Below are 23873 nucleotides of genomic sequence, written 5' to 3' on the forward strand. Positions count from 1 at the left end.
ATTAAAGAGCTAAATAAATGGAAAGATCTCATATTTATGGAAAATAAAAGATCCCATGTTTATGGAACATCCAGTGTTTCTGAAAGACCTAATATTGTCAAGATGGCAATACTCTCCAAATTGATCTACAGAATCAATGCAATTTCTGTAAAAATCCTGGGGGTCCTTTTGCAGAAACTGACAAACTGCTCCTAAAATTCATATGGCAATTCAAAGGATCCAGAATAGCCAGAACAATCTTGAAAAAGAAGAAAGTTGGAGGACGCACAATTCCTGATATCAAAACTTACTACGTGTAAAAGCTAGTTATCAAATTCATTTGGAAAGGGAAGATGCCTCGAATTGCTAAAGACACTCTAAAAAAGAAAAACCAAGTGGGAGGACTTACACTCCCTGACTTTGAAGCTTATTATAAAGCCACAGTTGTCAAAACAGCATGATACTGGCACAAAGATAGACATATAGATCAATGGAATTGAATTGAGAATTCAGAGATAGACCCCCAGATCTATGGCCGACTGATCTTTGATAAGGCCCCCAAAGTCACTGAACTGAGTCATAATGGTCTTTTCAACAAATGGGGCTGGGAGAGGTGGATATCCATATCCAAAAGAATGAAAGAGGACCCCTACCTCACACCCTACACAAAAATTAACTCAAAATGGACCAAAGATCTCAATATAAAAGAAAGCACCATAAAACTCCTAGAAGATAATGTAGAAAAACATCTTACAAGACCTTGTATTAGGTGGCCACTTCCTAGACTTTACACCCAAAGCACAAGCAACAAAAGAAAAAATAGATAAATGGGAACTCCTCAAGCTTAGAAGTTTCTGCACCTCAAAGGAATTTCTCAAAAAGGTAAAGAGGCAGCCAACTCAATGGGAAAAAATTTTTGGAAACCATGTATCTGACAAAAGACTGATATCTTGCATATATAAAGAAATCCTACAACTCAATGACGATAGTACAGACAGCCCAATTATAAAATGGGCAAAAGACATGAAAAGACAGTTCTCTGAAGAGGAAATACAAATGGCCAAGAAACACATGAAAAAATGTTCAGCTTCACTAGCTATTAGAGAGATGCAAATTAAGACCACAATGAGATACCATCTCACACCAATTAGAATGGCTGCCATTAAACAAACAAGAAACTACAAATGCTGGAGGGGATGCAGAGAAATTGGAACTCTTATTCATTGTTGGTGGGACTGTATAATGGTTCAGCCACTCTGGAAGTCAGTCTGGCAGTTCCTTAGAAAACTAGATATAGAGATACCCTTCGATCCAGTGATTGCACTTCTCAGTATATACCCGAAAGAGCCGAAAGCAGTGACACGAACAGATATCTGCACACCAATGTTCATAGCAGCATTATTCACAACTGCCAAGAGATGGAAACAACCCAAATGTCCTTCAACAGATGAGTGGATAAATAAAATGTGGTATATACACACGATGGAATACTACAAGGCAGTAAGAAGGAACGATCTCATGAAACATATGACAACATGGATGAACCTTGAAGACATAATGCTGAGCGAAATAAGCCAGGCACAAAAAGACAAATATTATATGCTACCACTAATGTGAACTTTGAAAAATGTAAAACGAATGGTTTATAATGTAGAATGTAGGGGAACTAGCAATAGAGAGTAATTAAGGAAGGGGGAACAATAATCCAAGAAGAACAGATAAGCTATCATGGGTAAATTTAATGTTCTGGGAATGCCCAGGAATGACTATGGTCTGTTAATTTCTGATGGGTATAGTAGGACCAAGTTCACAGAAATGTTGCTATATTAGGTTACTTTCTTGGGGTAGAGTAAGAAAACGTTGGAAGTAAAGTAGTTATCTTCAGTTAGTTGTCTTTTTCTTACTCCCTTGTTACGGTCTCTTTGAAATGTTCTTTTATTGTATGTTTTTTTTTTAATTTTTTTTTATTTTTCATACAGTTGACTTAGGAAAAAAAAGTTTAAAATAAAAAAAAAAAAACAAGGAAAAAAATATGTGAGCCCCCTTGAGGAGCTGGTGGAGAGTGCGGGGGTATTGGCCTGCCCTACCCTGATGGTTGCTAACATGCCCACAGACATGGGGGACTGCTGGTTTGGTGGACTGAGCCCTCTACCATGGAGTTTGCCCTTGGGAAGACTGTTGCTGCAAAGGAGAGGCTAGGCCTCCCTATGGTTGTGCCTAAGAGCCTCCTCCCGAATGCCTCTTTGTTGCTCAGATGTGGCCCTCTCTCTCTGGCTAAGCCAACTTGAAAGGTGAAATCACTGCCCTCCCCCCTACGTGGGATCAGACACCCAGGGGAGTGAATCTCCCTGGCAACGTGGAATATGACTCCTGGGGAGGAATGTAGACCCGGCATCATGGGATGGAGAACATCTTCTTGACCAAAAGGGGGATGTGAAGGGAAATGAAATAAGCTTCAGTGGCAGAGAGATTCCAAAAGGAGCTGAGAGGTCACTCTGGTGGGCACTCTTACGCACAATTTAGACAACCCTTTTCAGGTTCTAATGAATTGGGGTAGCTGGTGGTGGATACCTGAAACCACCAAACTACAACCCAGAACCCATGAATCTTGAAGACAATTGTATAAAAATGTGGCTTATGAGGGGGGACAGTGGGACTGGGGGGGCCATAGGGATCACACTCCCGTTTGTCTAGTTTGTGGATGGATGAGTGGAAAGGTGGGGGAAGGAAACAAACAAAACAAACAGACAAGGGCGCCCAGTGTTCTTTTTTACTTTAGTTGCTCGTTTTCACTTTAATTATTATTCTGGTTATTTTTGTGTGTGTGGTAATGAGGGTGTCGGGGACTGATTTTGGTAATGAGTGTACAGCTACATAATGGTACTGTGAACAATCAAATGTACGATATGTTTTGTATGACTGCGTGGTATGTGAGCATATCTCAATAAAATGAATAATTAAAAAAAAAAGCTTACTACAAAGCTACAGTAATAAAGATAGTGTGGTATTTATACAAGACAGATAGATCAGCAGATTAGAATTGAGAGCCCAGAAATAAACCCACATGTGGTAGCTTGAAGCTGTTATGTACCCCAGAAAAGGCCATGTTCTTTTAATCCGTTCTTTTGGGTGCAGACCTAGTGTGGGTAGGACTTTTGGTTAGGATATTTCAAAAGAGATGTGACCCACCTCATTCAAGATGGGTCTTAATCCTCTTACTGGAGCCCTTTGTAAGAGTATAAAACACATACAGAAGCCAAGAGATGAAATTCAGAGAAGCACCTAGATAAGCTGAGAGATGGAGCAGCCATTGCTGAAAGCAAGAAACCCAGAAGGGCAGGTCTGACAGATGGTTCCTGATTCCTCCAGTAAATGATTTAAGCTCACATCTGGCCTAGTAGACTACAAGCTCTTTGGGGCAGGGTCTGTGTTTCAGTCGCCCCTAGTGGCAAACGGTGCCTGGCACTTCGTGGGTGCTCACTCACTATTCTTTGGATTGAATGCTAAGGTATCTATAAAAGGTGACCTGCTGACCACAGCAGAACTGAATCTCAGAAAGGCAGCATCACCTTATTCCCATCCCCAGCTCTTCCAAGTGTTAAGTATACTTGGGCCAACGAACCTTCTAACTCTTAGGGAATTCTCAGGTACTCCTTAAACAGGAACAGTTTTAGTTTAAGTAAGACCTTTCCTGTTACCTTTCCACTCCTCCTCTCACCCATCCAACCTTGGAGGAACTACTCAAATGTTCTTAGTTGACTGGGGTCCAACAGTCCCACGGAGAAGATCATGTACTTATTTGCATTTGAAGTTCAGTTATGCCTATGTAACAGGATATTAAAATTGAAGCTCTAATGACTCCAAGATACAATAGCTGTGACTTTCTAATGTGATGTGCCAAATCACCATGTATAGAATTTTTAAGGAAATGAATGAGAACTTGTTCTATGATTCTTGAAACTTTGCACTACACTGAGAATATAAAGGAGATATAAATCCACTTCTATAACCAATTTGCTGCATGGCTTGTCAGACACTGACTAGATACACACCCATGTTTTGTTGTTGTTGTTGTTTGACACATTTAATTAAAAGTATTGAACAAAAGAATGGCCATATGCACAAAGGAAAACAAACCTTTTTTGGCTGAGGGGTGAGAAGACAGAAACAGCCATGGAACAGGAAACATGGGGGAAGTCGGGGTGGGGAGTTTCACTTCTAAGTAGGCAGAAAGCCCTTGAAAGGGTCATGGTCACGGTACCCAGCACAGTCACTGGGGCTGCCCACAACCCAAACTCACTTCCAATGCCTGCCACGCAATCACCATCATCAGTGACCCTCAGAATGGAGAGGCCACAAATTACACAGACACAACTTCCTTTAATTCTAGCCTTCAATCCAGTCTGCAGGTTTTGTTCCAGCACCAGTTTAAGAATGTAAAACTGGGCCCTCCTCTCCAACAGAACAGTGACACTCCCTCCCCAACAGCACCTGGCAGCACCCGGCAGCCTCCAGACACCTGACAGTCAGGCTCAGCACGGACAGTCCAGAGCAGGTTCACCTGAGGGGCGGCCTTCAGAGAAAGCCCAGGCAGGCCCAGAAAATCCTACCAGGCGTGGAGCCCTCCAAGGGATAAGATCAATCAAAACACACCACTCAAGAGGCTCTAGTCTCTGAGGTCAGCTAGTGCACCTGGTTCTCAAATACACAACTTTTGACCTTGGCCTTCAAGGACAAACAGACCATGTGATGGCATTTACATATAAATGCGCACCAATAAAACCCTCCACAATTTACATTTGCATTTTACGAAGGAAGAGCACCTAATGGGCATCAAAAGCAAAGCTGTGTCAGGTGTTCCTGGGCAAGCAGCTGCAAAGGGCCACAGAGCGCGGGGAGGAGGTTTATGTGTGAATTTAAAGTGAATAGGGCAGTACATTCACACTGTTGACTGAGTGGAGTAGTAAAGCATACTACTGTATACTGTATTCTGTGAAAAAAATACCTCCTTTAAACCTGAAAAAAATGAAATACACCAATTCCAATTGTTTAGGCTATAAAAATTTCTACTGTATCAGCAAAGGATGTTTATAAAATATATATACTTTAAGAAAATAGTTGAAAAATTCTAAAAAGATAAAAGGTTTAAAAAATACATCTTAAGGACAAAATATTGCCTAAAACATATAAAACTTAATTTTAATAACTCCACGTATCTAAACTAAAACTACCGAGGCTGGATGCAGAGCGAGGCCTGCCATCCTCAACGGTGATGGCGGCCGGGACATGGAAGGGGAACGGCCCAAGGCTGGTGGGAATTTCAAGATTGGCCCAGAAATAAAAAAAGTTCCAGAATAATTCCCAGTCCCTGCCAGTGGCGAGCTCTTCCAGGACCTTCATGTGACCGACAGACAAGCCAAGAAGGCTGAACAATGGCTGCAGGCCGGCGAGAACACTACTCACAGAGTCGCGTGCGCCCGGCGGATTGCATGTGGATTACCACTGCATCTGATGGGCTACCTGGAGGGATGCGACCGCGTCCTGGTGCTCGCCCCTCACGCTCATCCGAACCGCGAGCCACGCGCCGAGAAGTCACGGTCTCAGGTCTCCACCAGGATATCCGTGGCGTTGTGGTTGAGCTCCCCGAGGTCCGACTTGCAGCTGGAGCTGGGGGGCGAGGCGGCGGGAGCGGAGAGGCCGTGGAGCACGTCGCGGTGGGCCAGCTTCGCGCTGCTCATCACTCCCACCAGCACCGAATCCAGGTCATAGGAGGAAAAGAGACCTGAAAAGTGGTCTTCCACGCAGCTGGGTATTTTATTGTCCAGCGTCCCAAATCTGTGATCCAGCGACTTCTGAAAGTTTCCTGTTTTCCCGAGAGTTGTCCATTTCCACAACTGTCCACGTGCTGCTCTAAAGGATTATTGGAGCCTGTGGAGACGAGACTGTGGAAAGCTCAGAAATCAGATCCTGAGCTTAGACTCCCTCGAAGTCTTTGGGGAAGCTGCTGCCACCGGGAGAGAGCCTCTCTTCCTCTGGCTCCTGTGCCGTTTGGCAGAGGATGTCTGTGGATATGAGGAGGTCGAGGGGCGCCCGGCCTGGGCTCGCCGGGGCTACTTCCTGGATCGTCTCTTCCTGGATTTGGCTGACCGAGTTGGCGATGAGGACCAAGCGGCAGAGATTGGGCTCCGCTAGCATGTGGCACAACTGAACCTTCACCAGGGACACATCCAGCAGCATCTGCCACTATAGAGCGTTGGAAGGAACAGCCCTCAGGCCAGCCAGGGCGCTCTCCATGCCTTCCTCGGGGTAAAAGTATTTTCTCTTTAAGCCTCTTGCAAACGTCGTGTCCTGCGCCGCCTGGCGTTGCTGGGAGGATCACAGGAGCTGGCCGGCAGGGTCCGCCCCACGAGCATCCCAGCGCCTCGTTCTGCATCCAGTGCAGGTGCCCGCACCGCCAACAGGAGGGCCTGCCAGGCCGGCTGTCTCCCTTTGTAAATTATAAGTTTCAAACTGATGCAGATCCAGGCGACATTGGGTGAGAAGATTCAAAGTCAAATCAAGTTTGACCATCTGATTTATACTTTGAACGAGGTGTTCTAATTTCTGAATCAAGAATAGGTTTGCCTCTTGGAGTGATGGTAGGTCTAAGTGTGGCTTAAGAGTGAGCTAAGTCATGGGCCTGCCAGAGTTTTCAGAGGCCAGAGAAGATGACCCCCATGGAATAATTTTACAGAAATGGTAGTAGAGTAGAATAAAGTTGTGCTTTGACTGTGTAATAAGCAACACTTGTACTATTGAAGAAGCCAAGGTGAAACAACAGAGTCTAAGGGTTTGTGGTCACCAACCTCCAAGATGGCGACCGGTGCCCCCCACCTCTTGGTATAGTCCCCTCCTGCATTGAATAGGGTTGACCTGTGTAACCAACAGGATACTGAGGAAATGATGGAGTGTGACTTCCAAAACTAGGTCATAAAAGACATTCTGGCTTCTTCCTTGCTCTCTCCTGGATGGCCGCGTCTGAGAAAAGCCAGCTGCCATGTTGTGAGGATATTCAAGCAGCATTATGGAGAAGTCCAGGTAGCGAGCAACTGAGGCCCCTGCCCACAGCCATGGGAGTGTGGCTCTAGCACCAGTGAATATGATGACAGCCCTGACAGACACTTCAACAGACCCTCCACCACCACCAAAATCACCAGGCTAAGTTGCTGCTGGATTCCTGAAGCACAGAAAGTTTGTGAGGTAATAAATGTTTATTTTTGTTTTAGGCCACTAAGTTTTGGGGTAATTTGTTATGTAGCAATAGATGACTAATGCAGGGTGAGAGAGGGCAGTGGTTCTGGGTACAGGAGAGATACCAGAGAGCAGAGGGGCAAGGCCGTGACCCTGCCATATAGTGACCGTTGATCCAGTCCACATCTGTACAAACAGGTTGTTTTAGTTTCCTAACTGCTAAAACAAATAATAACAGTGGGTTAACTTAACAACAGGAATTTGTTGACTCACAGTTTCAGAGGCTAGAAGGCTTGCTTCCTCCTATGGTTGATATCTTTTGGCTGGCTGGCAATCTTTGGGATTCCTTGGTTTTTCCATCATATGACAATGTACATGGCAGTGTCTTCTCCTTTCTCCTCCAGATCTGTTGATTTCTAGCCTCTTCTCCTTTGGTTTCTCTCTCTGTGTCCAGTTTTCTTTGTTTATAAGGACGTCAGCCATATTGGATTAAGGCCCACCCACATCCAGTTTGGGCACACCCTAACTAACAGTATCTTTTAAGGTCCTGTTTACAAATGCGTTCACACCTATAGGACCAGTGGTTGGGACCTGAACATGCCTTTGGTGAACCAGGTAAGTGACCTTATCGGGTGGGGCCTCTGGGACAGGTAGGCCATAAGTGGTAATGTTGAATGGAGACTCCTGATGTGCTCTAGAAAAATAGAGTAGATCAGTTTATTTCTAAAACTATCTTTAGAGTCCTCCTACTGCCTTGTAACTCCTCAGGGAATTATTCCTGCTGCATTGTTCCTGTCCCTCTTTTCTTTATCTAACTTTATAAACCTCTTCGATTCAACATATATTGAGAATTTGCTCTGGGCGAGGTCATCAGAAATCAACAAACCACTATGCATCTCCTGAAAGAGCTTTCCACTTATAGACTACTTTGTGTTGGAAAGTTATTGCATTTACCTCCAATCTCAGGGGTAGAGGTTAAATTGCAAGGTCTGATTCAGCAAGTCTCTGTGGGGCTTGAGATTCTGCATTTCCAGCAAGCTCCCAAGTGATGGAAGCCACTCTGCATACAAGGCTTTAAAGGACTTTGCAAGTGTGAGGGTAGAAGTTATGCAGCATGCCTAACAAATGCATGAACTCTGTCAGGGCAGAGGGAAATCAGTGACTGCAAATCAAACCACATCTATAGCTTCTGGTTCAACTAATGCCCAAGGTCTGCCACAGCCCGTGTGAATGAAACCTGCAGTGTGACTTGGTCTCCAGTGTTCCTTGCCTGGGAGTCCTTCACAACAAAATAAGTAGGACACCATAGGGTAAAGGGGATTCCATTTTTTTCAGTTCATAAATAAGGGATTTCAGGTAGGAAAGGACTTTCAAAGTCCTCTCCAGTCATCTCTCTATGATTGAATCCCCTTGTTCTGGTTTGTTAATGCTACCATTATGCAAAATACCAGAAATGGATTGGCTTTTTTAAAGGGGATTTATTTGGTTACAAATTTAGAGCTCTAAGGCCACAAAAGTGTCCAGACTAAGGCATCAACAAGAGGATACCTTCACTGAAGAATAGCCTATGGCGTGCAGAACACGTCTGTCAGCTGGGAAGGCACATGGCTGGTGTCTGCTTGTCCTTTGCTCCCAGATTGTTTCAAAATGGCATTCTCCAAAATATTCCTGGGTTTCATCTCTTGGCTTAGCATCTCCAAACATCCTTCCATCTGCATCTCCAAGCATCTGCAAGCATCCGTGTCAGCAACCATCTCTAAACATCTCTGTCGGCTCCTCTTAAAGGATTCCAGTGATCTAATTAAGACCCATCTTGAATGGGCAGGGCTACACCTCCATGGAAATATAAAATCAAAATATTTCACCTACAATTGGGTGAGTCACATCTCCATAGAAACAACCTAATCCAAATATCCCACAAGGTTGGATTAAAACATGACTTTTGGGGGGACATAATATATCCAAACTGACACGCCCCTCCACATCATTCCTATCAAATCATTATCTGAACTTTATTTGCACATCAACAATGGCAGCAGTGATAAATTCACCACCTCCCAAGAAAGTCCATTTTTCAGAAGCTCTGATTTTAGAAACTGCTATAGAATGAACCAAAGTTTTGTCTCCAAGTTTTCATCCAGTTTCGACTTTTCCCTTTAACACAGATTTACAAGACTTTGTACATTTAAAGACACCTCCCTGATCTTCTCCAGTTTAAACTTTTTCCCTTCTCCCAGTTAAACATCTTCAATTTCTTCCCCTGTCCTGCTGTGCCAGGCCGCTTGGTCTTAGATGATTGATAGATGGCTCCACAGAACATATTTCAGTTCAGTGTTCTTCTATTAGAAACAAAGAGGGAGTCAGGTAAGATAATGAAAGAAGAGATTCTAGAATAAGAAGAGATAAAAGCAAAATTTGAAGGCAACTTTCTAGCCATGATGAATGAAGTATTTAGAACCCAGGTGTCACAGCCCAAGAGGGCTTTTGTAGCCAAAGGACTAAAGAAAGCACCGGACATGTTCTGAGACATAAGCCTTTATTATGGTGCTTACCGACAGGGTGGGAAGTCGAGTCACATTGCCCTGAAATCAGGAGCTTCTCTGAATGGATTCAGGAGCCGCTCTGAATGGCAGCGAGCTCAGAACACAACGTGGAAATAGTCCACACTTTGGGGGACTGAATAAGCTGGTTAGAAGGGCTTGACATTCCAATGGGTATGAGAGCATAAAGCGGGGAACAGGGTAATGCAATGTAGGGAGGGTTTGATTGTAATCAACAGGCAGGAGGGGAGGATTATAGAGATAACAGTGTATCAAGGAGTCTCAGGGAAGAGGTAGTTTTGAGTATAGATTACAGTTAGCATCTGATATTACAAGGAGAATAGGTCAAACCTTAACTGTCCTAGGTCAAGCAGACTGCTGTGTGCAGTCTTCAAGACACTTGGGGGCCAGGGGCTCCCACACCAGGATGCTGAGTCACAGAGGGCTGTAGCTACGTTGTATGAGAGCCTCTGCAGAAGTGTGATCACTCCAATTAGTCTCACCCTAAATTCTCGTGACTTACATGTAGTCTTGGACTCCTTTTGTCTGGAATACACAGGTCCAGGTTCTTCTGAGTCACTATTCTCAAAGCAATGTCCGCAGACCACCTGGATTAGAATCACCTGGGGCACTTGTTAACAATGCTGATTTATGGGCTTCCCCTTGGGCCTACAAAATCAACATTTTTATTGTAGGGACCCAGCCCGGGAAGCTTCATTTTAAACAAACTGTCCAGGTGATTCTGATGAACAGTAAATTTGAGAATCATTATTCTAGGCCTTGCCCTAATCTTCTGTCCTTTATTGCACCAATGGATTGGGAATAACAGAGGGCAGTTCTCCAAAGAGAAAGATCAAGCACTTCAGCAATTCCAAGAGAGGGAAAGAGAGAGGGAAGGGTGAGAGACTATGACAGAAATAGTAAAAAAACTTAACTCCTTTTCGTCTTAGAAATCAGAACTTCCCTGCCCTAATCTCATAGCTTCCAACATGTGCTTGAACCTGACCATGGGGCCAGCAGACCTCACTGGAGTAAAGGGCTCTTGTGCTCCCTCTAGAGGCCAACAGCAATACAGGCAGAGAGAACAGAAAGGTAATTGAAAGAGAAATGCAAAGAACAGCAAAGTGAGGAGATAAGAGAGGGTGAAATGGTGGAGCTTTTGTCAACTAACCAGTCTGGCAGTCATGCATTTACATAATAGCCTTATCAAAGAAATAATCTCACGAGACAATTGGAAACAGGCAAGGATGCCTTTATTCAAAGCTATATGCAGTATAGAAGAAAGAGACCAGAGGCTGTTGTCATAGAGAGGGAGTGAGGGAGGGGGACAGAGAGGGAGTAGTGTGGAGAGAGGGAGAGAAATGGAGAGGGATTACAAATCTATCACGACGGGAGAAAGTGCAGGCGTTTAACTCGGCTGAAGCAGAGGGCAGGAGCATTTTTAAATATGGGAGGAGCTAGTGGAAAAGTACTGGAGGGGAGATCAAGAAATGGGGTTAGTCCATTATGTGATGTTATCTCCTGAGTTTACCGTGGAGACCAGGTGGAACGTGTCCTGTCTGGATTTTGAAGGGCCATGGTGAGAGAATTCAGGGGCCTAGCGACAAGGAGAAGCCTGTCTAAAATTCAGTCATGCTGAGAAGTTAAGGCCGTCTTGAACAGTAACACAATGGGTAAGGGATTTCTTAACCTATACTGTTTTCCAGGATCACAGGGTTCAGGTGAAATTCAACAGTGCCAACCTTATAGAGCAGCAGTTTTCAAAGTGTGGCCCAGGAACCCCAAGGGGCTCCATGAGTTCAAAACTATCTTCATAATTATACAAAGATTTGCCTCTCATTCTCTCACCAGTGTACAGAGAGATTTCCAAAGACCACAGGCATGTGAAATCACAACAGACGGAATGCAGAAGCAGATAGGAGAGTACACCTGTCTTCTAAGGCAGACATGAAAGAGATCTGCAAACATATAAAACAATGCCACTCTCCTAACTAAATTTTTTCCCAAAATATAGCTATTTTACATAAAACTGATATTTATGCTAACATATAATGGGTTTTTACTATTATTTTAAGTGAGTTAATAAGTAACTTAAAGTTTTGTTTTCATTTCCAATATGGTAAATATTGACAGATATAATCCACATGAAAAAAACTTTGGGAAGTCATCAATAATTTTTAAGAGTGGAAAGGGGTTCTAAGAAGAGCTAGAAGGAAACACCTGAAACTGTTGAACTGCAACCCAGTAGCCTTGATTCTTGAAAAGTGTGTAACTATGTAGCTGTGTGTGTGTATAACTATATTACACACTATATGTGTATAACTGTATAGCACTGTGACCATGTGATTGTGAAAACCTTGTGGCTCACTCCCTTTATCCAGTGTGTGGACAGATGAGTAGAAAAATGGGGACAAAAATATAAATGAGTAATAGAAGGGGATGGGGAAATAGGATGTTTTGGGTGTTTTTTCTTACTTTTATTTTTATACCTATTTTTAGTTTTATTACTTTTTTGGAGTAATGAAAATGTTCAAAACTGTATTGTGATGATGAACGCACAATTATATGATGATACTGTGAACAAGTGATTGTACATTTTGGGAGATTGTACGGTATGTGACTATATCTCAATAAAATTGCAAGGGAAAAAAAAAGAAAGGGGTTCTAAAGTTAAAAAGTTTGAGAATCACAGCTCTCAACCTTGGCTGCACAATTGGAATCGACTTAGGAAGCTTGAAAAATACTGATGCCTAGGTTCCATGCCCAGAGAGCCTTATGTAATTGGTCTGGTGAGTGGCCCGGTCATTGGGAGTTTTAAAAGCTCTCAGGCAATTCTAAACTGCAGCCAAGGTTGAGAACCAGGGCTCTAATCTAAAGGCTTTTACTGGATGGTAAAACAAATATGGCCATGGCCAAATAAGCGGGAAGCAAACACTGTCCTCAACAGCAACTGGGAGGAGAAAAGCAACAAACAATAGAGCTAGAAAGTCATCTCCCAAAGTACAGCTGGATAAGTATATTTTTCAGTTCTAGAAATCTGATGAAAATAGGGCTTATTCATGCTTCACAACATGGGACAAAGGATAATATATTAAAATGCCACCCAGGTGAGGCTTTGAACAGCTTTTTAGGACATCATGTAATAAAATCTATCCCCAGAGCTGGCCCCAAAGTCAAGGAATCAAACCAAAGAAATCTGCAGGTTGCCAACTCTGGTTCCAAAGAATCTAGGTAACAGTTGGGGTGGGGGTTGGGGAGAGGGATTCAGACCCATAAGGAAACACACAGTCCCAGTGTGATGGAGACAGGTGAGTTTTCACATGCTCCAGCAGCTCTCGAGTGATCATCACTTGGCATGATCAGGATGGTGCCAGGAGAGGAGAGAGGGTGTAACAGCCCAGTGGGGCAGGGAAGGTTTGAACAGTATCCAGGCAGCCATATTCAAGCCACAGTTCTCAGGCTGAGAGAGCTCTCAGACTCTCAGGTAACCTGCTGCTTTGCAAAACTTAGATATTGCATTAGTTTCTTCCGTTTGGGTCCAGAGTAGTTATGTAGCTCTTTGATAATATGACAATAATGTTTGTAAATTAGCATACAGCTGCTATGAAAGTGTTGTGCCATTGGGCAGGAGAAAGAGAACAAAAAAGAAAGAAGCTAATAATAATAGAAATATCTAACATCTATTGAGCACTTACTATGCTAGGCCATGTATGAAGAAATTCATATGCATTTTCTCATTTAATCCTTGCAACAACCCTCTGAGATAGTCCCATAATCATTCCCATTGATTAAGGAAGGCTGAGCCTCCAGATGATCCCCAATAGTTCTCTCTTCCTGGTATTCACACCTTGTATAGTCTCTTCCACATTGAATCAGGGCTGATTTGTATGACCAGTAGCATATGGAGCGAGTGACTTGCAAGGCTAAATCATAAAATGCATTGGTCTCTGCTTCAGTCTCTTGGATCACCTGCTCTGGGGAATGCCAGGTGCCATGCTGTGAGGACACTCAAGAAGCCTTGTGGAGCAGCTCACATGGAGAGGACCTGAGGCCCAGTGCCAAGAGCCAGCACTAATTTGCCAGCCACATGAGTGAGTCACCTTGGAAGCAGATCCTCCAGCCTCAGACAAGCCATTAGATGACTTTGGCCCCAAGTGATATCTAACCACATCCTTAAGAGAGACCCCAAGCCAAGACTGTCCCCCCAAATCACTCCCACAGGAACTGTGGGAGAGAATAAATGATAATTGTCATTTTAAGCCACTAAGTTGTGGGGTCATTTGTTACACAGCAATAGATGACTAATACAGAGGGCCTAACATATTTGCCCAAGGTGCACAGCTAGTAATTGACTCAGCTAGGATTAGAACCCAGATTTACGTGTCCTCTAAAACTACACACTTGACTATGCTACACGCTCTCTCAGTGATCAAGCATTGCTTTTTATGTCCCATATCCTATGCCTGGCAAAATAGTATGGTGGATGAGAATAACTAGCTGAATCAGTTAGGGCAAAGTCTCCTTCAAATATTATGCATTGTAGCAAATGCCTGCAGGTACCCCTGGGCCTACCTCTGATTTCAGTGGCGGCTGTGGTAGACAGTACTCTGCAAACCCAGACTCCCTTCACCCTCAGGCTTCCACTTCAGGCACACACCTCAGTGCTTTCTGATTTCTGCCCTGGGCTTTCTCTCTGCCACTGACTGTTCCTCAACCAGTGGGGGAAAGGAGCCATTAGATAAATGCTCCAGCCTCCTTTCCTTCATGCTGACAATTCTGGGAGGCATTCTGTTTGCTTTTCCATGTTCCTAGCAGAACTGAGCCCTCGCTGCCCACAACAGCAGCCTTAGTAATACACACTTGTATTGGCTTTTATCCCTTCCCTGTCTCAGTCTCTCTGCCCCCTCACTCTTGTTTCCTGGGATCACTTCCCAAATAAACTACCTGTACCCAAGCTCTTTTATCAGGTTCTTCTTTTAGGAAGAACCCAAGCTAACATATCATGACAGGTGTTCTAGCTTGCTAATGCTGCCAGAATGCAAAACACCAGAATTGGATTGGCTTTTATAAAAGGAGGTTTATTTGGTTGCACAGTTACAGTCTTAAGGCCATAAAGTGTCCAAGGTAACACATCAACAATCAGGTACCTTCACTGGAGGATGTCCAATGGTGTCCGGAAAACCTCTGTTAGCTGGGAAGGCACGTGGCTGGTGTCTGCTCCAAGTTCTGGTTTCAAAATGGCTTTCTCCCAGGACGTTCCTCTCTAGGCTGCAGCTCCTCAAAAATGTCACTCTTAGTTGTTTGTCCTCTCTTAGCTTCTCCGGAGCAAGAGTCTCCTTTCAACGGCCATCTTCAAACTGTCTCTTATCTGCAGCTATTCTCTCAGCACCTGTGCATTCTTCAAAGTGTCCCTCTTGGCTGTAGCAAGCTCACTTCTTCTGTCTGAGTTTATATAGTGCCCCAGTAAACTAATCAAGGCCCATGCTGAATGGGCATGGCCACACCTCCATGGAAATTATCCAAAGAACAATCTCACCCTCAATTGAGTGATCACATCTCCATGGAAACATCCAATCAAAAGTCTCCAACCCAATCAAGACCAATAGTTTCCTGCCCACACAAGACTGCATCAAAGATAATGGCATTTTGGGGGACATAATACATCCAAAGCAGCACAATGGGGTTGGCATTTTTGCAGATTCAGATGATGTTCTATAAAAGGCATAAAAAACAAGCAGTTTAAATTTAGGAAAAATTTTCCCTTTGCCTCCAGAGAAGGTTGTGTTTTGTTTTGTTTTGTTTTGTTATTCTTTTCTGGCCATCAAGAAAATATTCCAGAATCTCTAAAAGTATGAAGCTTTGACCGAATTGATCTGCATGACTCAAAGGGCTTTGAGTTTGGTTTCATTGGAGTTTGTTATTGATTTTCACCCTGAGGCTTTCTCACCTACAGAGCTGACTTGGAATCCTGATGGTGTCCAAATTCCCCACAAAACCTCAAGGGCAGCTGCCCTGCCAACTAGGCTCTTGGCCAGTGTGGCCTCTCCGACCTGCCTGAGGCAAACTTTGACCAGAAACCAGAACTAATCACACTTTTTAAAGAAAGATTTCTAAAGAAAGACTCAAACCATTTCTCGACTCTCTTCTTGGACAGCTATAAAATCTTCCTTTGACTTTTAGCCAAGTCACTAACATTCTTTTGGTATGCCAGGTTCAGTCTCTGTAAAATATTATTGAGCATTAAGATTTACATTGGAAACTGTCAGAAAATCATATTAAGATATCCTCCTTGCCCATACTGTTTAAAAACCAGGGTGCATTCAATAAGGGGGAAACAAATACTTTCCAATAGGCTGTCTCTAAAGAATGTATTTACTAAGTTGACTTCAAATCAGTTGTTTGGAATGCAGAATGTATTTTCCCATAGAAACAATTATTTCTAGGGTGACAAATTCATCCCAGTGTGCCTGGGACTTTTCCAGTGTTAGCACCAAGAGCTCCACCATCCGGTACACCCTCAAACCTGGCAAGTCGAGACAGTTGGTCACTCTAATTATTTCTGATGGTTTTGTCCCCAGATTTGTTCACAGAAGCCTGTGTAACCCTTGATATAGCTGAAATTTAGTTTTGAATAATGGATGGATAAGAATATTCCTGGGCGTATGCATTCAGATTTCTAATCAAGGAAACCAAGAACACATTTGACTCCTTCTGCAGCCTTGGCAGTGATAAGGAGTTTCCACTGCAAATGACCTCTGCTTCTCGTCTCCTCACCCTGTTTTTCCTTCTTCAAATACCAGTGCTGACTGCCTCATCTGACCTGGAGAGAGAGACCTGACAGAAATGGAAGGAAATGGTAGGGGTGGGGAGAGGTTGAATGAGGAGTACTTCAGTGAAATAATGGGAAAGGCATGGGCAGAAGAAGGAACTGAGACAGGACATTGGATGTGAGGACCAAAAATTGTTCTGGGAGATGAGAAGAATTAGAGTGGGACTTGTAGAACAGAACCTGCCTGCACCATAGAGATGGATACTGCAAACAGTTTTCATTTTCATTCAGACTGTACCCATATCCACCATTTTTTTCCCCAAGAATCTCCATTCTGGGTAGTGTCAGTGAAATGTGGTACCCCAGCTCTCGCTATGGAAACTCAGGATGAAGACTTCCTTCTTCAGTCTCCTGGCAGCCAGGTAAGGGTGCATGACCCAGGCTGGCTAATCAGATGCGCAGTGACCTAAGCAGAAGGACAGTTTCGAATCGTTCACCACAGTGGTGTTCCATGCGGGTGACTGCACCAGGTGGTACCAGTGTCCGTTGGAGTGGTTTCAGCACAGCCCTGAGCAGCTTGGGCTGTGGTTCCTGCCAGTCCAGTTCCACACTGAATTGTGCCTGGTTTCCAGGCTTGATTTTCCAGCATCCATGATGATTAAAAAAAAAAAATCCTTAAAGCAGCCTGGGTTTGGGTGAGTTTCTGTTTTTGGCAGCAAAGAATCCTGACTAATACAAATTTCATGGACTATTACTGACCCAGAAGCTTCAAATTTCTACATGCCACTAGGCAAACCCAGATTTGTCCTCAAAGTCTTAAAACGTACTCTCATCCAGTAGGTATTTTTATCCCCTTTACACAAACTCTTTCCAAGGGTTATTAATCTTAGAAATTTAATGAACAACTTCCATTGCAATAAGTAAAAAGTATATTTATTGAACTCTTCTCTTGATGTACAGAAAAAGCAAACATAAATTAGCCAATGTGAAAACATTTTTATTGACCCAAAGATACAATAATTTTAGAAAAGCAAAATCATTCACATTGGTTTCAATTATTGTCACAGCAAGATGCCTTGAAATTCATATAACTAGATTGAGTGGCTCTGTTAATGACTTTTCAGACATGTACAGATCTGGTAGTACACTCTAAAATTTGCAGAGACAAATCAATTTATTATGCTTTATTCACTTTCTGAGTTTGGCTTTGGGTTATATCCCAATTGAATAAAACATTCAGATGTGCTCTAATTTGCATATTTTCCCCAATATACTTTCAAATTCTGCCTCATACCCATCATTATTTACTTCTGTGGTTTTGTTGGTCCTTTCTTAGATAGCATTAGCTGAATGATAAGATGACTGATTTGACTCAATGGGTAATAATAAATTACAGTCAACCTAGGCAATGATTATCAAACTTTTAACTGTGGCCAATTTAGATAGGGCCACAATTAATCCCAATTGCTCCTGCTTTCCAGAAGAACATAATATCAGAGACATTATGAAGTGTCACTTGACATTCTCTCTACTCTTAAATTGGTATATGTGGACGATTATGTATCTGTCAATTTAGTGATAGGATATGGATGATCTGTAGATGTTCTCTAAAATGAATAGATCGTACATGATCATAAAAACCAAAATCTACAGAAATGTGTACTGATGTCAAACCAAAGAAAGGCCTTGTGATTTTCAATCAGTTTGAGACCTAACTCACAGGATACTCACTGCAGCCAACCAGCAGTTCAAACACTCAAGTATATAAATTGAAATTCAATAACCTCCCTGTCTGCCCCTCTAATTCCCCTTCCTTGAGGTAAGCAAATGTTAACAGCTTATTATATATATCCTTCTATACATTTTTATATCCTTATATACACATATGTATATATGTATAATACATATAAATTGAGAGAGACGTTTTCTGAATATTTATTTTTACAAAAAATGGGATCACTCATGTATCAGTCTGGGTCCATTCAGGAAACAGAAATCACATGATAGTTTAAGTAGGGAGAGTTTAATACCAGGAATTATTAAGCTATGGTAGGAGAGCAATGATAAAGATGGAAAAATATTTCTAAAGGGTACGCTAGGAGTGAGGGAGAGTATCCAAGGAAGATACTTGGATACTTGGGAAGGGGATTCAGACCTTATTGAAAAAGTTGTGGTAACAGCCCCCTGGATGGAGAAGTTGTTTCCCCAGGTAGACCTGGTCCACGGTTGCTGGGCAAGTAGGAACAACTCTCCTGGGGTGCAGGCCAGGCAGGCCCACAGAGGGAATCGGAGCAACCCTGCAGGTATGAGGCCTGGAGTGCATGGAGGCCGTGTCGGGAGGGCCAAGGGAAACAAACCTCCAGGGTGCAGGCCAGCCAAGGCTGCTGGGTGGCCACATAGGGAGTTGCGGCACTTGTCCAGGTACTACCAGGATGAGGAGCAGGGGAGGCCTGTCTCTGGAGGAACCCAGTGCTTCTGTGTTCAGCTTGGAACAGGGTGGCTCTGGGCAGCTGCATGGGATGAGGTTGGGCAACTGCCTCACTGGACCATCAGCCCCCAGCTCCTGAGGAGAGGATGTGGGGAGCAGCGATCTGGGCTGCAGGGCTGCAGGGCTGCACTGTTCTCAGCTCCCAGCTACACCACCACTGCCTGAGTCGAGAGCTGGAGAAAACACACAGCACCTAAATGCTGGAGACAGCTGTGTCCTGCAGGCATGTAGCCAAGGGCTGAACAGTGGAAAAAGAAATATTCTCTCCAGGAGGCTAGTGAAAGAGCCACTTGAACCGAGAAGGAAGATCTCTCCCTTCTGGAATGTCCCTTGAGCGTCCTCTACTGATAAGCTTGATGTTGTACCAGCTGCCAAAGGAATTTGAAGCTGAGAGGTAATAAATTGGTAACTGCCACACTATGCATTGTTCTGTCTGTCTAATTCTCTTTTGGAGTGAGAATAAAAAAATCCCCAAATGTAGTGGCTTGAAACAACCACCATTTTCTTTTCTCTCATGTGTCTGTAGGTTAATGGGGCTTGGACAGAAACTTCTACTCCATCTGATGCCAATTGGGGCTGCTGTCCTCTGGAGACTCACCTGGGCTGGAATATCTGCGATGGTTCACTTGCATATATGGCACCTTGCAGAGATGACTGGAAAGCTGGGCTCAGTTGGGAGACTGGAAAAGCTGGGCCTCCCTCTTTCTCTCTCAATGCAATCTCAGATCTTCTTCATCTCCATGTGCCCTCTCTATGTGCCCATCCAAGCGGTCTCTTCAGTGGACCTCTCCAGCCAGGCTTCCTAAATGGTGGCTTAGTGCTCCCCAAGGCACAAAAGCAGAAGTTGCCAGGCTGTCTTAAGGCTTAGGACCAGAAACAGCATAATCTAACTTCTGCAGGGTTCCATTGGTTAAAATTGGTCACACGCCTAGTTCAGATTCAGTCTGCAAGTAGACTACACAAAGGCCTGAAGACTGGGGAGCATGGTTCACTGGGGGACATCCTTAGAGACGGGATCGGCCATCTGATTTTTTTCCCCCTTTAAAATGGGAGTAATATTGTCTGACTCACACCAACACTTAGAAGGCATCGTTAATAACAAGATTGTTATAAAGGTTAAATGAAGCCTGGGAAAATATCTAGTGACTGCCTGATATGGATGAAAAGGAAGCAGGCTCTTCAAACTTGAAGGTGGTACAAACCCTGTAGGCATAGTAAATTCTGGATCCAAGATGTCAACAGGTTGAAGTGATGGGGCTGACTCTAGTAAGATGATTTTTTTTTTATCAGAGAACTTGTAGTTTCATAGAAAAATCTTGCAGACAATACAGTTTCCATATACCTCCTTATTACTAACACCAAGGAACATGAATTAATAGAGATAGAGGAAATGTACAATAGCTGGGACTAAAAATCCTAATGAAAAAATTCATGATAAGAAGCATGACTTAATAGAAGCAATGGATAAAAGAATGAATGGTTTGAGTAAATAATAGAGCTCAATATAAGTTTTAATGTCATGTGATCAAATACCAAAAAGAGATCATAGGTGCATAAAGAGAAATACCATATCTGAAAAAGAATTTCTCACAGTTCCAAAATATCAGTGGAATATTAACAGGTGTCTTATGGAGGTAAAAGGAGCTAGAGGGTAGTTCTGTGGTCTAATTATTTTGGAAAATAGTGGGTAAATAAAGCTAGAGATGTTTCTTGCTGAAGAACTTCTCAGTAACAATAATATGCTGATATAAATAGTGACTCTTCAGAAGAAGGAAGGATGTTGATAAAGGATGAAATATTTCTCAAATTTATTTGGCCACAAAAAATTTGTTTTCCATAAACATCTCCTAGAACCTCTGTTATGGGGAACATACTCTAAGAAATGGTTGTCTAGAATTAAGATTTTGATATTTACCCCCTTTTCTTCACTGGCCACCCAAGCCTGAAGACTTACCTTCAATCTGTAGTACCATATTTAACAGGGGTATAGTACTGTCTGGATCCTATTCAGGGAAGGAGGTCATAATGATGAAAAGATGAAAGACAATGTGATATGAAGAAATGGGATTGCTTCATCTGGAGAAAAAAATGCATCAATGGGACATAGTAACTATCTTCAGATATGATATGTGATGACTATTACATGCAAGACAGAGTAGACTTGTTCTTGTAAGGGGATACCAATGGGTGGGGGGGGAGGCTACAAGAAGAACAATTTTGGCTTCTAAAGAGAAAGGATTTTCCACCTGGTGGTCCAAGAATGGGATGAACCTTAGGACATAGCATGGAGCTCTCCAACACACTTGGGGCTTAAAGGAAGTTGAATATTCATTGTTGGAGATGTTGAAGAAAGAATTTTAGCATCAGCCCTGGCTGATGATCTTTTGAGGGCCCTTCTAAACCTGAGATTCTAGGCTTCCAAGCTTGATTCTTTTTTTAAAAAATTCAGTTTTATTAAGATATATTCACATAAGATATATTCACATACCATACTGTCATCCACAGTGTAGAATCAAATGTTCACAGTACCATCATATAGTTGTGCATTCATCAGCACAATCAATTTTTGAACATTTTCATTACTCCAAAAATACATAAAAATATGAATTTAAAAAAAAGTGAAAAAGAACCCCCCATCCTACCCTATTTTTCATTTAGTTTTTGTTCCCATTTTTCTACTCATCTGTCCATACACTGAATAAAGGGAGTATGAGCCACAGGTTTCCACGATCACAGGTACACTGTGTAAGCTACATAGTTATACAATCTTCTTCAAAAAATCAAGGCTACTGGGTTGCAGTTCAACGGTTTCAGGTATTTCCTTCTGGCTATTCCAATACACAAAAAACTAAAAAGGGATATCTATATAGCACATAAAAATACCCTCCAGGATGACTTCTTAATCCATCTGAAATCTCTCAGCCACTGAATCTTTATTTTGTTTCATTTCGCTTCCCCCTTTTGGACTAGAAGGCTTTCTTCATCCCATAACGCCGGGTCCGGGCTCATCTCCAGGAGTCATGACCCACATTGCGAGGGAGATTTACACTCCTGGGAGTCACATCCCATTTAGTGGGGAAGGCAGTGAGTTCACCTGCCGAGTGGGCTTAGAGAGAAGGGGGGCCACATCTGAACAACAAAAGAGGTTCTCTGGGGGAGACTCTTGGGCACAATTATAAGTCAGCCAAGCTTGACTCTTAACATCCTTTGTGGCCCTGTTACAGCACCATCTTTGCAATTTTATTTTGTTTGACTCTCCAATCCTGGCAGAGGGGTAGCTGGTAGCTGACTGGTAGTTGATTTCCATAGACTAACACAAGCTTTATGGCAGTGTTGTTGAATTTCATATTTCATGAGCATGTAATAGTGTGTATCACTTTTTATTCCTTAGGCTAACTTCAGTATGCCCACAGAAATTCATCATTTTGCAGTATTTCCACAAGCCAGATTCCCTTCTGATGGGCAAATCTTTGCTTTTTATTTTCTAAGAACTGAGGTGACTCAAGCAAACTATTTGGAATTTCATAATTTTGCTTTATTTTTTTCTTGTGGAATTGTCTTCACTAAGGACAATAAGTAAATAATGATTTTTTTTTTTTTTTTTTTTGCATTGAGAGTCTAATTTTCTTTTATGGTTGATCTATTACAGAGTCTGGTTTCAACCTAAGAAATTTAACTCAAATTCTTGTTGTGAATATACTTTGTGCAACACTCAGCACGTGGAGAATACATTTAGAGGATTGGTGAAACCCTGATTTACTATATATAACACTATCACAGGGACCTTATCTACTGAGCCATACCTACAATGGATTGCTCTGTTTTGCCTGACTTTGTCAAAATAAATTGTTGACACTGGGGGCAAAATAAAATTGATGATTTGATTAGAATCAAGTTGTTATGACCCGTCAATTCTGTTGAAACTATTGGATGAGTTGTGTACATTGACAGCCTTTGACCATGGTGAAACACATTGGCAAATTAATTGGTGCTTTCTCACTGGTGAAGTTAATTAACTTCTGTGCGTCTCAGTATCCTCATCTGTGAAATGAAGATGATAATAGTCCTTCCCACTAGGCTTTTGCAAAAATTAAAAGAGTTGATTCAGTAAATCTGGAAAGTAACTTGTCAAGTTTTCCTAAACGGGAGAACTAGATTCAGATTTGGGACAGCCCTCGCTTTCCCCCTGATATTACCATGCTTACTTTCTTTCAGCTTTACCTCTGAATTACAAAGTTCCCTTAGGCTGGAGGGCCTTCTTCTTTTCCAGGAACTTCATTTTTTCCCTGCATAGGAAAAAATATAGGTCCAATTTCCTGCTACTAATTTGGAATTTTCGTCTATTATTTTAGTATTTTATCAAAATCACTAATTTCTATTCTGCTGGGTGTCAAAATAAAATTAATTGGGCCTGTTTTTCTTTTCTCTGCCCTTTTCACAGACCTCGCTATTCAAACATTGGCCACTAGGTGATGCACTGATTAAACATTAGCTCCACCTCGCTGGCCTGCTTGCAATCTCACATTGTGCCTGAAAACGGCCAATTTTATATCTTGTACCAAGATCTCATTCACGTAGAAATAATTGTATTTATTGTAGCATTTGATTCACACGGAACTATGTGTTTTCATGCTGATAAATAATTTTCAAATTGTCTGTGTTGTCCTACCATGAGATGGAGGTGTGCAAACAGAGCTGGACAACCACTTGTTTGCAGAGACCAGTTGGTAACAGGATTCTGCTTTATTTCTAAATACTTTCATGTGTATTGTCAGGGTCATTCTCTTACATAACAAGAGCACAATTATCAATACTGTTACCTTACACAGGGGTTGACAAACGATAGCCTTTTTTGCCAAACCCTGCA

At 42.6% G+C, this 23873-nt stretch overlaps 1 pseudogene; it reads right to left on the bottom strand.

Annotated features, from left to right (window-relative positions):
• Window positions 1–5579: 5579 nt before the first annotated feature.
• LOC119545175 lies at window positions 5580–11327 on the bottom strand (annotated as a pseudogene).
• Window positions 11328–23873: the final 12546 nt, after the last annotated feature.

Source organism: Choloepus didactylus, chromosome 10, assembly GCF_015220235.1.
Source record: "Choloepus didactylus isolate mChoDid1 chromosome 10, mChoDid1.pri, whole genome shotgun sequence".
NCBI lineage: Eukaryota > Metazoa > Chordata > Mammalia > Pilosa > Megalonychidae > Choloepus > Choloepus didactylus.